The sequence below is a fragment of the Ananas comosus genome, linkage group 10 (assembly GCF_001540865.1).
Source record: "Ananas comosus cultivar F153 linkage group 10, ASM154086v1, whole genome shotgun sequence".
In the NCBI taxonomy this organism is placed as follows: Eukaryota; Viridiplantae; Streptophyta; class Magnoliopsida; order Poales; family Bromeliaceae; genus Ananas; species Ananas comosus.
Window position 1 is genome coordinate 11069197 of NC_033630.1, and position 15206 is coordinate 11084402.

Below are 15206 nucleotides of genomic sequence, written 5' to 3' on the forward strand. Positions count from 1 at the left end.
CCCCACCTTGTGGCGTCAACACAAAGCGGGTAGCCTAGTAGCGCGATTTACGGCCGTCGATTCTGTCACGACCCGCGACCACCCGCCAATTTGGTCGGGTCGCGGCGCCGCCGACAGACCGCCGAACGGACAGAGTTTCCCCTGTACGTCCTAGGCGTCGCAATCAATACAATTACAAGAGGTTCCAACCAGGAACAGTATTTAACATACAACGATTGCATAAGGAAGGTATCAAATAACATAAACACATCCTAAGTTATTACATTCATTCATTCATCTCACTTGATATTATTTACATTTCTTTTCCTTTCAAATACATTTAGACTTCCGAATACAATCAATCATCACAAGATTATTACAAGTTTGATTCTTTTTTCTTTTCTACAGCCCCTAGCTTGGCTGACTCGGGTACCGCTACCTCTGGTCTCGGTGGTAGGGCGCTATCTACGGAGCTACGCCCTCGCCTCGCGCCGCCGCGCCGCTCACGTGCAAACCTGTAACACCCCAAAGCAACGTGGGGTGAGAACCAACTCCATGGTTCCCAGTGGGTACGGCCACCCAAGGGAAAAGCTCGACCGACAGGTCCGAAGGAGGCAACTGCAGGTTAGTTCAATAAACAGATAGATATGATAATAAGATTATGCAACTAACAATACCATGCATTGCCTCGTGATATGCAATATGAAGATCATGCAATAATGCAACTATACAACCAACTAGTAGTTCAATCGATTACTACTTTCATCCAATTAGCATTTAAGGTTTTCTGTCCTTTACCACTTTTGTCATAAAGTTTCATCTACCTTTACAAAACTAACCGCCCGACTCGGTTTTGAGTCAATCGTCTACGGAGTACCGCGCAAGCCAGGCTCGAGGCGAAGGACGTCTCACTCGCACCTCAGCCTAATGTCCACTCTACTAGGACTCGACTACCGCTCATGCCTAATTTGCATAATTCTCGTGAGTACATTACCCAATCTACTGACGAGCCATCTCGATTCGTAGGGAGCCGTCATCGGGACCCCACATAGGCTATCCCTCGTGACTCAAACTACGAATCCGAGACCGTCTGCGGGACCCCACATAGGCTATCCCTCGGGACCCCAAATAGGCTATCCCTATCCCACGGGACCCCAAATAGGCTATCCCACGTGACCAACTCCGGAGCGCACTACTTGTGTGGAGCGACCATCACAAGCTAGGAACAGACAATGAGTATGATCAATTCTGTGTCCACGAGAATATCTTGTCACTAGGTGTCACGCCCCGAGACCGCTACCAATTTGGTGCGGTTCGAGCGCGTCGAACAGACGCCGAACGGACAGAGTCTCCCCTGTCCGCCCAAGGCTAAGCAAACGATCATGTACAAGGATTTACCCAGGAATCAAATCATAAGTACACAATCACAAGAGCACAACAAGTGCTAACAAGTAAGAGCAAGGCACAAGTATAAAGAATACAAGTAACGATAAAGAGAGAAGGTCTATCTATTACATTCATTCAACCTCTTTAATACATCGATTTACATTTAAACTGCCAAATACAACATGAGTTTACATTTCCAAAATGATTCCTCACACCCTATACATCATCTACTCTCAAGTACAAAAGGGTGGCTCTAATGCAAAGGAAAGTAAACTAATGCATCTAGGGCGCTAAGCCCTTACCACGATCCTCGCCGTGTGAACTCGCGCTCGGCCCTGTAGTAAAATGGGGGGTGTGAGAACTAACTTCCTTAGTTCCCAGTGGGTTCGGCCGCCGACTCCGCCGGTCTCCCCACTAGGTCCAAGTGGGCACAAGTAGATAAACAGATAGATAGATATGGAAAGCTGTAAGGACAGAATAGAAAACTACGCTACTATGCCCGAATCATAAATATATGAATGCATGTTCAATGAAATGGGTAAGCAACTAACTCGTCATCATGTCCAAGAAGTAAAGATATTTACTTGTTCATTAATCTTATGGCTCACCCGAGGGTTCACCTACTACTCACATAGCCATCTCGATGCGTAGGGAGACTCAACTCAAACTACGAATCCGAGACCGTCTGCGGGACCCCACATAGGCTATCCCTCGGGACCCCAAATAGGCTATCCCACGTGACCAACTCCGGAGCGCACTACTTGTGTGGAGCGACCATCACAAGGTATAAACAGACCGTGAGCAAGATCCAATCCTCTCCACTCGAGGATTCCCTATCCTCTAGGGTTACTTTCATCACAAGGTCCATAGGTTTCATATACACTAGGACTCACATAGATGCCACTCGTTCTTTTGTTTACTATCAACTAGATGCCACTAGTTCTTTGTTTACTATTAAACCAACCATTGAGTCCATCTTTCACCTCGGCACTATAGGATTCACAATTCTCGACCCAATCCTCATCAATCCACTATATCAAGCAACTAAAGCATAGTATGATATCATCTAGGTAAGCATAAGGAAAGGCAATGCACAATCATCCTATAATGCAAGGGAATACAAGATGCAAGATTTAATGTACTAAGACATAAAGGGGAGTCCAGTTGCTTCGGGATGGTCACCACCCACCTCTTGGTAGTGCCACGAAATTAGAAAACCCAACGCCGCGATCCTCGTACGTCGCTTCAACTCCTCGGGGCAACCAAACCCTCAAGTACTTGTTTTGGCGATAACTCCGCACCCGCTCGTCGGATCGACGAACCGTCTTCGCCAACGTTTTTATAGACCTAGCAATTAGGTTTACAGAGGGTTAATTGAGATCAAACCCCCATATTTCCAAAAATTGCATTTTGAACCCTAGGTTTCAACTTGTGCAAAAATTCACAAAATTGATCCATGATTTAGGCAACAATCATCTATTTAGCATCATTGGATTCCAATAAATCCATTTTTATAGCATATAAATGAAGCCCTAAAATTCTACCATTATAGGGTTTTGAAGTGCCCTAGGTTTCAACAATGTGGAAATCCATGGCTCAAGCTTCAAATTCGAGCTAGAACCATCTAACTAGCTCCAATAGGTTCCATTCAAACCAATTCTAAACCATAAAACCCTATCTTAAGGAATCTACCATTATAGGGTTTGGAGCTTACCTCTAAAAGCTTCTCCAAGGTTGAGGGAGAGGAGGAAGAAGATGATCTTCCTCTTCTTGGTCTTCTTCTCCTTTCTTCTTTCTTTCTTTTTCCTTTCTTTCCTTTCCTTTCCTTTTCTTCTTCTTTCTTTCTTTCTTTCTTTCTAGAGAGAAAGAGGGAAAAGAGTGTGAGAGAGGGAGAGAATGAGAGAACTTGAGGGAGAAGGTGTGTATGTGTGTGTGTGTACGCATGCAACCAGCCACATAGGCTGCTGTAACAATTGCACAAAACCCCCTCTCACACCTATTACAACTTGCATTTTCGCAGTTCGGAACAGTCGGGGCCCTTCTGAATGTCCGTTTGCGCTCAAATTCGACAGGCAGGCTCGGTTTAACGTACTGAGCAAGAATATATCTTAAGTTTTCAGTTTCGACCCCGTTTGGTCACCGAAAACTGTGCCGAACTGTAATCTTTAGTAGATAGCAGTTCGATTTTATTCTCCACCTTCCGGGTGTCAGAATGGGCTGAAACTTTAAATCTAGCCTCATAAAAATAATTCTGACATATCCTCCAGTTTTCATAATTTTCTGACACTGTGCATTTTCTGCTAATTTATCTGCCCCATTCCTCACAGAAAATTCTAAATCTTCGGTTTTCGCTCCGATTTCAGCACAGGTCATTTCCAACTTATACTTTACTTCTATGAGTCCAATAAAATAGTATCTCACACTATTTTTATTTATATTTATTTTTATAATAAACTCCGACATACTATCCTACCGTAACTTCCTATTTTCAGAAGTTCGGTATCCTGCAGTTTCGATTCTATTTCGTGTCGATCAATGCCAAAACCTTTCTAACTCTTTCTAAACCCATTTTTAACCCTTCCAACTCTGTTGGAACTATAATTGGAACTTGTCCAATTAATCATTTTGCCCACTTTAGTTAATTTGGCTAAAATTCGATATTTTCTACCGAGTTTCAATACGTTACATTCTCCACCCCTTAAAATTAGTTTCGTCCGCGAAACTAACTTAATTTAACTTGAACTCGTACCTCAATTCAGCTCATCGAAGAGATGAGGGTAATGCTCCCGCATCGCGCTTTCGAGCTCCCAAGTAGCTTCCCGATCATCGTGATTGCACCAACGAATTTTAACATACGGAATCTCACGATTTCGTAGTTTTCTTACTTCTCGATCGATGATGTATGCCGGGAACTCCTCATAGGTCATATCTTCTCGAATCTCGGATGGTTCAAACGAGAGAACATGATCGGGGTCGTGAACATACTTGCGGAGATTCGATACATGAAATACATCGTGCACTCCTGCAAGCCTCGGTGGTAATGCTATTTTGTACGCCACCGCGCCGGCCCGCTCCAATACCTCAAACGGTCCAAGGTACCGAGGACTTAGCTTCCCCCGGAGCCCAAACCGTCTAATTCCTCGCATCGATGATACCTTTAGGAACACGTGGTCACCAACGGCAAACGCTATATCTTTCCTTCGTTTATCGGCATAGCTCTTTTGCTGAGATTGCGCCGTAGCAAGTCGTTGGCTGGTGAGGCGAACCTTCTCCTCCGCCTCCCGCACTACATCAGGGCCAAGAGCCGCTCCCTCAACCACATCGCTCCAATGGATTGGAGAGCGACACTTCCTTCCATAAAGGGCCTCGAATGGCACCATCGCGATACTTTCTTGATAACTGTTATTGTACGCGAACTCCGCCATTGATAGGTGATTGTGCCAACTGCCCTTTTAATCGAGTACACACGCTCGAAGCATATCCTCAAGTATTTGTATCATCCTCTCCGATTGACCATCACTTTGGGGATGAAACGCCGTGCTAAAATCGAGCCGTGTGCCCAAAGCCTCCTGTAGGCTCCTCCAAAAATGAGATGTGAACCTCGGGTCCCGATCCGATACAATGGACACCGGAACCCCATGAAGTCTCACAACCTCGTCGATATACACTTGAGCCAACTTGTCCCCCGACCAAGTAACATGAATCGGTAGAAAATGCACTGACTTCGTCAACCGGTCTACTATCACCCAAATGGCATCATGTCCACCTTGAGATCGAGGCAACCTGGTCACGAAGTCCATTGCGATATTTTTTCATTTTCAAACGGGTATAGGTAAACTTTGCAACTTTCCCGCTGGAAACCGCCGCTCCGCCTTTACTTGTTGGCAAGTAAGATATTGCGCAACAAACTCCCCAATGTCTTTCTTCATGCCCGGCCACCAATAGTGCAATTTCAAATCTTGGTACATTTTAGTGCCGCCGGGGTGGATACTATACGGAGATTGATGCGCCTCTTGCATAATCGCCTTGGAGAGATCCCTATTCTTGGGAACACACCAACGATTTCGAAATCGAAGTGTGCCATCGGTCCCAATGCCAAAATCATCGGCACTACCGCTCTCAACTTCACCGCGCACCTTTTGGAGGTACTCGTCGAAAGCTTGCAGTTCTTTTATCCTCTCCAACAAGGTCGGTTGCACCACTAACGCGGCAAGTGTAGCCGGTACTCCCGGCGCTACTATCAAACCAAGCCGTTGCATCTCTTTTTGCAATAATGGTTGGGGTGTAATTTTCGAAGCCAAATTTTCTCCCTATTTTCTACTAAGTGCATCGGCCACGACATTTGCCTTTCCGGGGTGGTATAGAATAGTAACATCATAGTCTTTTGGTAATTCCAACCACCGCCGTTGTCGCATATTTAGCTCCTTTTGGGTGAACAAGTACTTCAAACTTTTGTGATCTGTGTAGATTTCACAATGTTCTCCATACAAGTAATGCCTCCATAACTTTAGCGCGAAGATAATCGCCGCTTGCTCGAGGTCGTGAATCGGGTAGTTCTTTTCATAAGTCTTCAACTGGCGCGAAGCATAAGCTATAACTCGGCCGTTTTGCATCAAGACACACTCGAGACCAACATAGGAAGCATCACTATAAACCACAAAGGTCTCCCCCGGCGTCGGCAGCGCAAGCACTGGGGTCGTCGTCAACCTTTCTTTTAGCTCCTCGAAGCTTCGATCGTAATCACCGCTCCAAACATACTTCACTCCCTTGTGAGTGAGGCGCGTTAGCGGAGTGGCTATTTTAGTGAACCCCTCTACGAACCGCCGGTAGTAGTCCGTTAGCCCAAGAAAACTGCGGACCTCCGATACGCTCATCGGGCGAGGCCAATCCTTAATTGCCTCCACTTTCTTCGGGTCCACTAAGACCCTCTCACCCGAGATCACGTGTCCTAAGAAAGTGACCTCCGATAGCCAAAAGTCACATTTCTTTAACTTGGCATATAACTTCTCCTTCCGAAGTATTTCCAACACGGTCCTCAAGTGCTCTTCGTGTTCTTCCTCGGTCCGAGAATATACCAATACGTCGTCAATGAATACCACGACGCACCAGTCCAATAGCGGACGAAAGACTCGATTCATTAAGTTCATGAATGCTGCCGGGGCGTTAGTAAGCGCAAATGGCATAACTGTGAACTCATAGTGGCCATACCGCGTACGATACGCCGTTTTGTGCACGTCCTGGGGCCGTATCTTCAGCTGATGATACCCCGACTGAAGATCTATCATTGAATACACCCTCGACCCTTGCAGTTGATCGAATAAGTCGTCAATCCTTGGCAATGGATATTTGTTCTTAACTGTCACTTTATTCAACTCGCGGTAGTTCACGCAGAGTCGAAGTGTGCCATCTTTTGTTTTAACGAATAGCACCGGAGCTCTCCAAGGTGATACGCTCGGCCTCACAAAGCCCTTATCGAGCAAGTCTTGCAACTGTGCCTTAAGCTCTTTTAGCTCCGCCAGTGCCATTCTATACGGAGCCTTCGAAATTGGCGCCGCCTCGGGAACCAAGTCAATAACGAACTCGATCTCCCAGTCCGGTGGCAATCCCGGTAACTCCGCCGGAAATACATCCAGAAACTCGCACGCTATCCGAATACCACTAAGTTCCGGGTGCTCCTTTTGGGCCTCTACCATTGTCGCCAAGTAGGCTACGCATCCGCCCTTTATCATTTTCCTCGCCCTCGCTGTCGATACGGTCACCGCGAAGAGCGAGCTTTTGCATGCTTGATATACTAGCTCCTCTCGATTAGACTCACGGAATGTGATCACACTATTTTCGCAATCTATTACGGCACAATACTTGGAGAGCCAGTTGATCCCCAAGATCACGTCAAAATCCCCCATCCGATTCAACACCAACAGGTTGATCGACATGACCCAATCACCTATCTGTACTGGGCACGCCATACACTCGTCGTGAACGTGGAAAGTGTGTTCGGCCGAATTCACCGTCCAATAGTCATAATGATGCACGATCTTAATGCCATGCGCCTTTGCAAATGATGCACCTATAAATGAATGTGATGCACCTGTGTCAAATAAAGCTCTAGCTCTAGTGCCTCTGATAGAGATAATACCTGCCACGATGTCGTCGGGGACAGGGATGGGCTCCTCCTCCACCTGAGTGGCAAAAACTCGCCCACTCGGTGCTCTCGATGCCTCCGGCTGACACGATGCAGACGACCGTCCAGCTGACATAGCTGGTGGTAACCCCGCAAGCTGTCTCGGGGTAGAAGGAATTGAGGCTGCCGTCGGTGCAGGTGACCCCCAATTCGGGCACTCCTGGGCCCTATGCCCCGCTTGGCCGCACTTGAAGCACTTTCCGTCGCGTTGCGGGCAAGTCAACGGTCGATGCTCGCCACCGCAAATAACACATAGGAAAGGCCTCCCGCCCTTCGACTGCTGTCGGGGATACCGAGGGGGTTTCTTTGCACCAGGCCGGCCCCCGGCACCGCCCGCTGCCCGCTTTTTGCTCTTGTCCTTTGCCTCGGCTGCGGACTCGCGCTCCTCGCATTCGTGGGCATAGCCATGCTCTGCCCACAAAGCTCGATCAAAGATCTCCGCAAAGGTCATCAGCTTGAGAATTTGCACGGCCCTATAGATTCCCGGCCGCAATCCTCGCAAAAACCAATCGACCCGGTCCGGGTCATCACGCACAACCTTCGGGATGCAATCAATAAGGTGGGAGAACTCCTGCTCATAATCCGCCATGGAGCGATCCCCTTGTCTCAACTTGCGAAATTTTTCTTGCAGCTTCTGCTTCATGGTGTCGGAGAAGTAGTTGGCGAACACCGCCCTCTTGAACACCTCTCACATCATAGGCCGAAGATCGGGGGACCGATCCCGCCTCACACGCTTCCACCACACTTTCGGCGCCTTCTCAAGGCAATGTGTGGCGAGCTACACCTTGTCCTTCTCCAAGATATTAAGATTCTCGAAAAGTGTCTCCATGGAGTCGATCCAGGACTCCACCACCGCCGGTTCCACTACCCCCCTTCGAAGGTAGGTGGGTTGAACTTCTGGAACTGAATGAGAGCTGCCAACGCGCGCTCCCGCTCCTCCTTATCCGCCGCACTATCGGGGTTTGAGGTCCCCGAACCAGTCAGCACCACAGTAACAGGCACGGCTGCCGCCGCCACGCCCTCGGCTGCGCTCGGCACCACTGCAGGGGGCGCAGGGTGCACGGCCTCCACGGGCGCTGCCGCTTACTGTTGCTCTAGCGCCTCTTGGAGCCTTTGGATCTGCTCCCCTTGGCGCTGAATGGACTCCGCTTGTTGCCGCACTACGCCAATAAGCGCGGCTAACTGCTCCCGAAGCTCCTCGTCGCCACCTGCTCCAGGTAGCACGGGAGCTGCACTTGGCCCCTCGGCCATAGACTCGTCCGCGGTCGACCACGAGGCAACTTAGGTCGTCCACGAGGCGGCATTGCTCCCTGAAATGAAGCAATTCACGTTATTCACTTAGACAATACTCGATTACACCCAATCCGACGAAAGCTTACAAGTGTATTTATTTTCATTCCCAAGCATCATGTCGTCGGCCGCCAATCACAATACAAGGAAAAGAAAACAAACAACAACTTAAATTTAGTCCCTAACCACATTAGAGGCATATTAACATTAACCCAATCACAAGCATTCGCTATAGTTTTGATTCCATGTCGCTCACATTTCCTAGATTCTTAAGGTTTTCCATTCCTAAGGGTCTCTAGGTCCATCCTATACTTTCACCTTTTGGCTCTTTACGTCTCTGATACCATTATATCTGTCACGCCCCGAGCACGATCCTTTTGGCCGGTTCGAGTGCGTCGAACAGACGCCGAACGGACAAAGCCTCCCCTGACCGCCCAAGGCTCAACAACAAGTATCAATAAGGGAAAAAAATTTGGCACATGCGGAAGCAAACACAATGGCTTGCACGAGGGCAAGCAAAAGCCAACAATGAAAGTAATAACTACACTTAGGAAATCAATTACATTTTTGCATCATTTCTTCTCTTTTACATCGCATGATCTCAAAGTATAAATTCTTGCATTTAAATATAAAATGTCTTTTACATCATACATATTCTTTTTTCTTTAACATCTATAGTCATTAAAATACAAAAGATGATGTACTAGGTATGCAACTACAAAATGAAAACCCACACGGGAGGTCTCTACATAGGGTGCAATGCCCTTACCGTGATCGTCCCCGGCTCGCTCAGTCCCGGCTCTGTGGAAATAGTGGGATGAGAACTACAACAAAGTTCCCAGTGGGTTTGGCAACCAACCACGCCGACTTTCCCACTAGGTCTAAATCAGGCATAATAGAAGAATAAAGGGAAGAGTAACCAAACAAAAGTAAATGCAGCTAATATGCCTGAATATGATGAATGCAAATTCATTGATTCCATAACCCAATCTTATGGCTAGCCCGTAGGTTTCGCCCTCAACCGACTCACCAACTCTCAATCCCAGTATCGGGAAGAAACTCCTACAACCCGACGGGACCGTCCTCTGGGGAGAAACTCCTACGACCCAGTGATGACTACTCCGGAGCTCATCGTCCGAGGGGGAGCTACCACCCTCCGAACAAGGACTAACAGACGAGTATGATCCAATCCTTAACTTAAGGATTCTGAATTAAACCCATTCCTTGACTTCAAGGAAGCAATGCTCATATGCCGCTATCTCTATTTGCTTGCATTCTTTACTATACTAGTGTCATATACACTACTTTGTTCTTGTATTCACATTGATGCCACACTCGTTTTCTAGTGTCCAAACTAGTCAATATGACTATCTACATTCATGCCCATATGTCACATTTGTTTTCTAAGTTCACTAGTTCTTTTCCAATACCATGCATACATAGGGTTAAACCGTACCTTGTTCTTATACTATCATTACTCATGCATTTCATGCTCATATCATTCAAACAAATGCTCACAAGTAACCCTACTATGCGATATGCTCAATTTATATACATGCTCAAATATAACACTTTAGACATAAAAGGAAGTTCGAAGTTTTCGGTATGCACTACCCACCTCAGATGGTTGCAAGAAGGTTACGGTTTGTTTCTTGAAATTTTCGGACTCTTCTCCCACAACCTATACCCAAAATAGTGCCAATTTAGGCCCTATATGCTAGATCTCATACTTAGGCTTTTCGTAACGTCAAACGGAGTTGTCTTACGCGTCGGGAATATCCCCAATTAGATTTCCAAGAGGTCAATTTGCCTCGAAAACGATCGGGGGCAAAAGCTCCAAATTTGGTGCCCTAATGTCACCAAATGCTAAACCCTAGGTTTTAATCCCTTGTACAAGCAAACGAGAGCTTGTCAAGCTTCTAGGAGCTCATCTAAGGTCAACTAAGCTATTTCTAGAGCGTCCAAGATGAACCCTGGAAGTTCACCATGAGAGAACCTTGAGCTTCCATGGATTTTCATGGAGCTCAAGCCTCAAGAGGTGTTCTAAACATAGAAGAAGCTCCAAAATCTAAGTTTCTTGGGAGAAATCGAAACCCTAGTCTAGATTTTCATGAAAACCATACCTTGGCCCAAAGCTCTCCAAGATCCTTCTTGTTGGAGAGATCCCAAACCCTCAAGCCTCCAACACTCCTTCAAAAAGCCCTTCTCCTTCTTTTTCTCCTTGCTCTTGGAGGAGATTTCTAGAGAGAGGAAGAGAGAAATGAGGGGAATGGGTGTTTGGGGTGTTGGCTATGAAAAGAGAGGGGATTTGGGTCATTATAGTTTGCTACAATTGCAACTAGGCCCCCCACTTCTTTCCATGTGCAATAGACCATCCTTGCTGCCAGAGCCAAAGTGTGCCGGTACACGGGTTTTTGTACCGGTACACTTCCGCGCATAGGCCAAACCCGAGAGCTTCTCTCCCAGTTTCGCAGCATTTGTACCGGTACACTTCTGCACAGACTCAAACCCGAGAGCTACTACCCTTCGGTCTGCTGGTTGTACCGGTACAGCTTGATGGTTGTACCGGTATACTTTGCCCAGATTGCGATCTTTGGCTCCGTTTCGATTCTATTTCACGCCGATCGATGCCAAAACCTTTCTAACTCTTTCTAAACCCATTTTTAACCCTTCCAACTCTGTTGGAACCATAATTGGAACTTGTCCAATTAATCCTTTTGCGCACTTTAGTCAATTTGGCTAAAGTTCGATATTTTCTGCCGAGTTTCAATACGTTACAAGTGTACCTTCAAATTCTTATACATCTTGGTTCCACAAGGGTAAATCGTATAAGGCAAGTAATGAGCCTCTTTTAAAATTTCCTCTCGGATCTCTGAATCCATAGGCACACATAGTTGGTCCCTGTATTGCAGTACTCCCGAACTATCCACAACGAAGTCTTTTACTTGTCCCCTTTCTATCTGCTCTCGAATCCTAAACAAATGAGAGTCTCCACTCTATTTCTCCCTTGATCCTATCCAACAGAGTAGGCTGCAAAACCATAGACATCAGTCTTGCAGTAGCCCCAGGGGACACTATTTCGAACCTCAATCACTGCAACTCCTCAAGTAACAATCTCTACTGAGTGATCAACATACAAAAACTCTGCACTGACTTTTCGCTCAACGCATCTGCCATCACATTCGTCTTGCCACGGTGATACTAAATGCTGATATCATAATCCTTTAATAACTCGAACCATCGACATTGCCTCAGGTTCAACTCCTTCTTGGTGAACAGATACTTGAGACTTTTATAATCTGTAAAGATCTGACAGTGCTCACCATACAGATAATGCTGCCACAACTTCAGTGCAAACACTACAGCGGCAAGCTCCAAGTCATGCGTAGGGTAATTCTTCTCATAATCCTGCAGTTGTCGGGAAGCAAAAGCAATTACGTACCCTATCTTACTGCACCAGAACACAACCCAACCCGCTGTGTGACGCATCACTGTAGATTACAAATCCTTCCCCTATAACTGGAAAGCTAAGGATAGGAGCTGATATCAACCTCTGTCTCAACTCATCGAAGCTCCTCTGACAATCTTCACTCCAGACGAACTTAATTTCATTACGAGTCAATCGAGTGAGGGTGTGGAAAGCTTCGCAAAATCTTTCATAAACCGACGGTAATAACTAGCCAATCCAAGGGAACTCCACACCTTGGTAACCGTCGTCGATCTTGGCCAATCCCGAATCGCATCAATTTTCTTCGGGTCAACTGTCACTCCAGCTGCTGGAATCACATGGCCCAAGAAATAAACCTCCCGAAGCCAAAACTTGCATTTCTTCAACTTGGCATACAACTTCCGCTCTTTCAGAGACTGTGATGCAATTCTCAAGTGCACCTCGTGCTCTGCATTACTCCATTTTGTGTCTAATTCGCCAAAACAACTCCGACTTGTCTCAACACCCACCAGACGTGTCGACAAGCCATAAATGTTGAAATCACACAGGCAGCCTGTCACGCCCAGGTACTAGTGGAAGCATATCCGGTATGTGCACAGACCCGCCATACACCTACAGTATATAAGGCGTCTACAAGAAAGCAAGTCGATAGGAGAAAACATAGAAAGATCCTATCCTGATATCAGAGCACGTATAAGTCAATAAGACTATCAACAAAAGAATAAAAGTGTCCAACTCAAGATATAAGTACAAAAAAAAGTACCAAAACTATAACATCTGGATCCAATACTCATAAACATCACAGGGTACACAAAACATCTGTACAATGGTAGTCTCTCTATACACTGGACATCACCCTCGGCCGTAGCTCGAGTAACAAGGTGATCGACTAGTAAGCTCCTAGCAATGTCTAGCTAGACGCGACTCCCTTGCCACGATCCCTAACATCTCCTGTAGATGGCTCTGTAAAAACAACCATAAAAGGGCGTGAGAACTATTAACAATAGTTCCCAGTGGGTAAGCCGCCAGCCTCGGCGAATTACACCACTAGGCTCATGATGTACTAAATGAAAGTAAAAGCGATAATTGCATGATATATATATGCAATACTAACAGGTAATAGGCATGTAATCAATATGTAATCATGATTTCTGCAGGAATGAATCAACTGAAATAATAGAAGCATAGCAACTACTATAAACATGAACATAAACATGGATGTGTAAGTAAATACTGTACACTATAACTGATGAGCATTCATTACTGTCCTTTGTCATTTAGTACTTTCATTTCATTCATAAGGACCTACTCAAGGTAGTCCAGCTTGCGCTGCGCCTAATGGCCCTGTGGTAGTATACACTCCCCACGGCAATCCACTTCGGCACCCAATCCCGCACGGGCGAGCAACTGTCGCGTAGGCCAACTCCGGAGTGCCGACTTGTAGGGAGCTACCCTCACAAGCGTGTGCGAATGAGCACGATAGCAAGCAAGCAAAGTCCATAATCCAATACATCTCAATCATCATGTTTTAGCTTGCAATGTTCTCACTCTCGATCCTTTGATCGGAATTTCCATATAACAAGTATTGAGCATAGCTAGTATCCACTAGATTAGTAATCATGTAAGAGTAATGCTAATTTACATATAGCATTAGAAACTTTCCACTATCATAGTACTATGGTTATAGTCACAAAGCATGTCATTGTTCTCTACTTTATAATCAATAAAGTCATAAGATTGTCCATAAATCATTCAACTAAGTCAAACATAAATATGTTTACTTCTATGCATGAATTTCTCTACTTAAGAGAGATTTCCATTCACTACACATACATATAGCAACTATGATGGTGATAATGTTCTGAATCTATGTCGATTCCCAAGTTACGCAAAATGCATTCATATACTATTTCTATAGTATCATATAGAACATTGGGGAGCTTCACTTGCTCTGGTTAGGTCAAACCCACCTATCACTAAGCTCAAATCAGCCCAAATGAGTCCCAAGATTTAACTCACTAGGCCTCGACCCTGCTGAAAACGAAACATAAGAATCGCGTTACCACAAGTACTAAAAGTCCAATTTCGGCGAGATACTTACTTGTACTCAATTGCAACTTAAATCCCTATTTTGGGTCGTTAGTTACCTCCAGTTAAGCTTCCAAAATCCCTCACGTATCAGCCGGAGATAATCCAAAGGTCCGTCGCAAGCCTGCTGCGAACAATTTCCAAAACGACATCAAAACGCTCAAATATAAGTTAATATCGCCGAAATCCTGCGGAATCAGTTTTAGAACTGAAATTTCTATTTACCCTTGGTTAAAATATCCTCCAAACCAGCTTCCAAAAGCACAGGTTCAGCTCAAAGAGGCTCGAAAACCTGCTGCGAAGAATTCATTCCAAACTGCGTTAATTACTCGATTAAGCTTCATATAGTCCTAAAATTATGTCATTAGTTGACTAATTACCTTTGTCCAGCTTTGAAGTAGCTTATCCCTGGTCCAAGGTAGTTAAATCACAGCTAATTAACTCCTCTCAAGCCGCTGAATCCTCCTCGAACTCAGGTGGGAGCAATAAAACCGAAACGCATCAAAATCGGATACTAAACCACAAACTAGAGGGTGATTGAGCTAAAAACCTCTCTAAAGCTTTCTTTCAGCAACTCCCAGCAATAGACATGAAAAACACTGCTAAAAATACTTAACTTTACCTTTTAAAGGCTGACCCCAAGTCCATCCAACCAGCAAGCGTCGAACGGGACGCGAAATCGGCACAAAACGGCGACTTTTACTCGTAGAGAGAGAAACCCTAGAGAGAGAGAGGGAGAAGGGGAAGAAGCTTGCTCTGAGCTCCAGCAACTTCTATAGAGCTCCTGGAGTCGTGCTAGGTCAAGTAGATAAGGATTAGAATGTGAAATTGCCA

General features: G+C 45.7%; 1 long non-coding RNA gene across 2 annotated transcripts; it reads right to left on the minus strand.

Moving 5' to 3' along the window:
* Positions 1451-3125, minus strand: LOC109716171. 2 transcript variants are annotated; one of them, XR_002217863.1, is made up of 3 exons: positions 3080-3125; positions 2555-2712; positions 1451-1700 (listed from the first exon to the last, which is right to left on the minus strand). It is a non-coding gene; the product is annotated as an uncharacterized LOC109716171 (long non-coding RNA). The 2 variants fall into 2 exon arrangements; XR_002217862.1 differs by lacking the exon at positions 3080-3125 and having other exon boundaries at positions 2555-3044.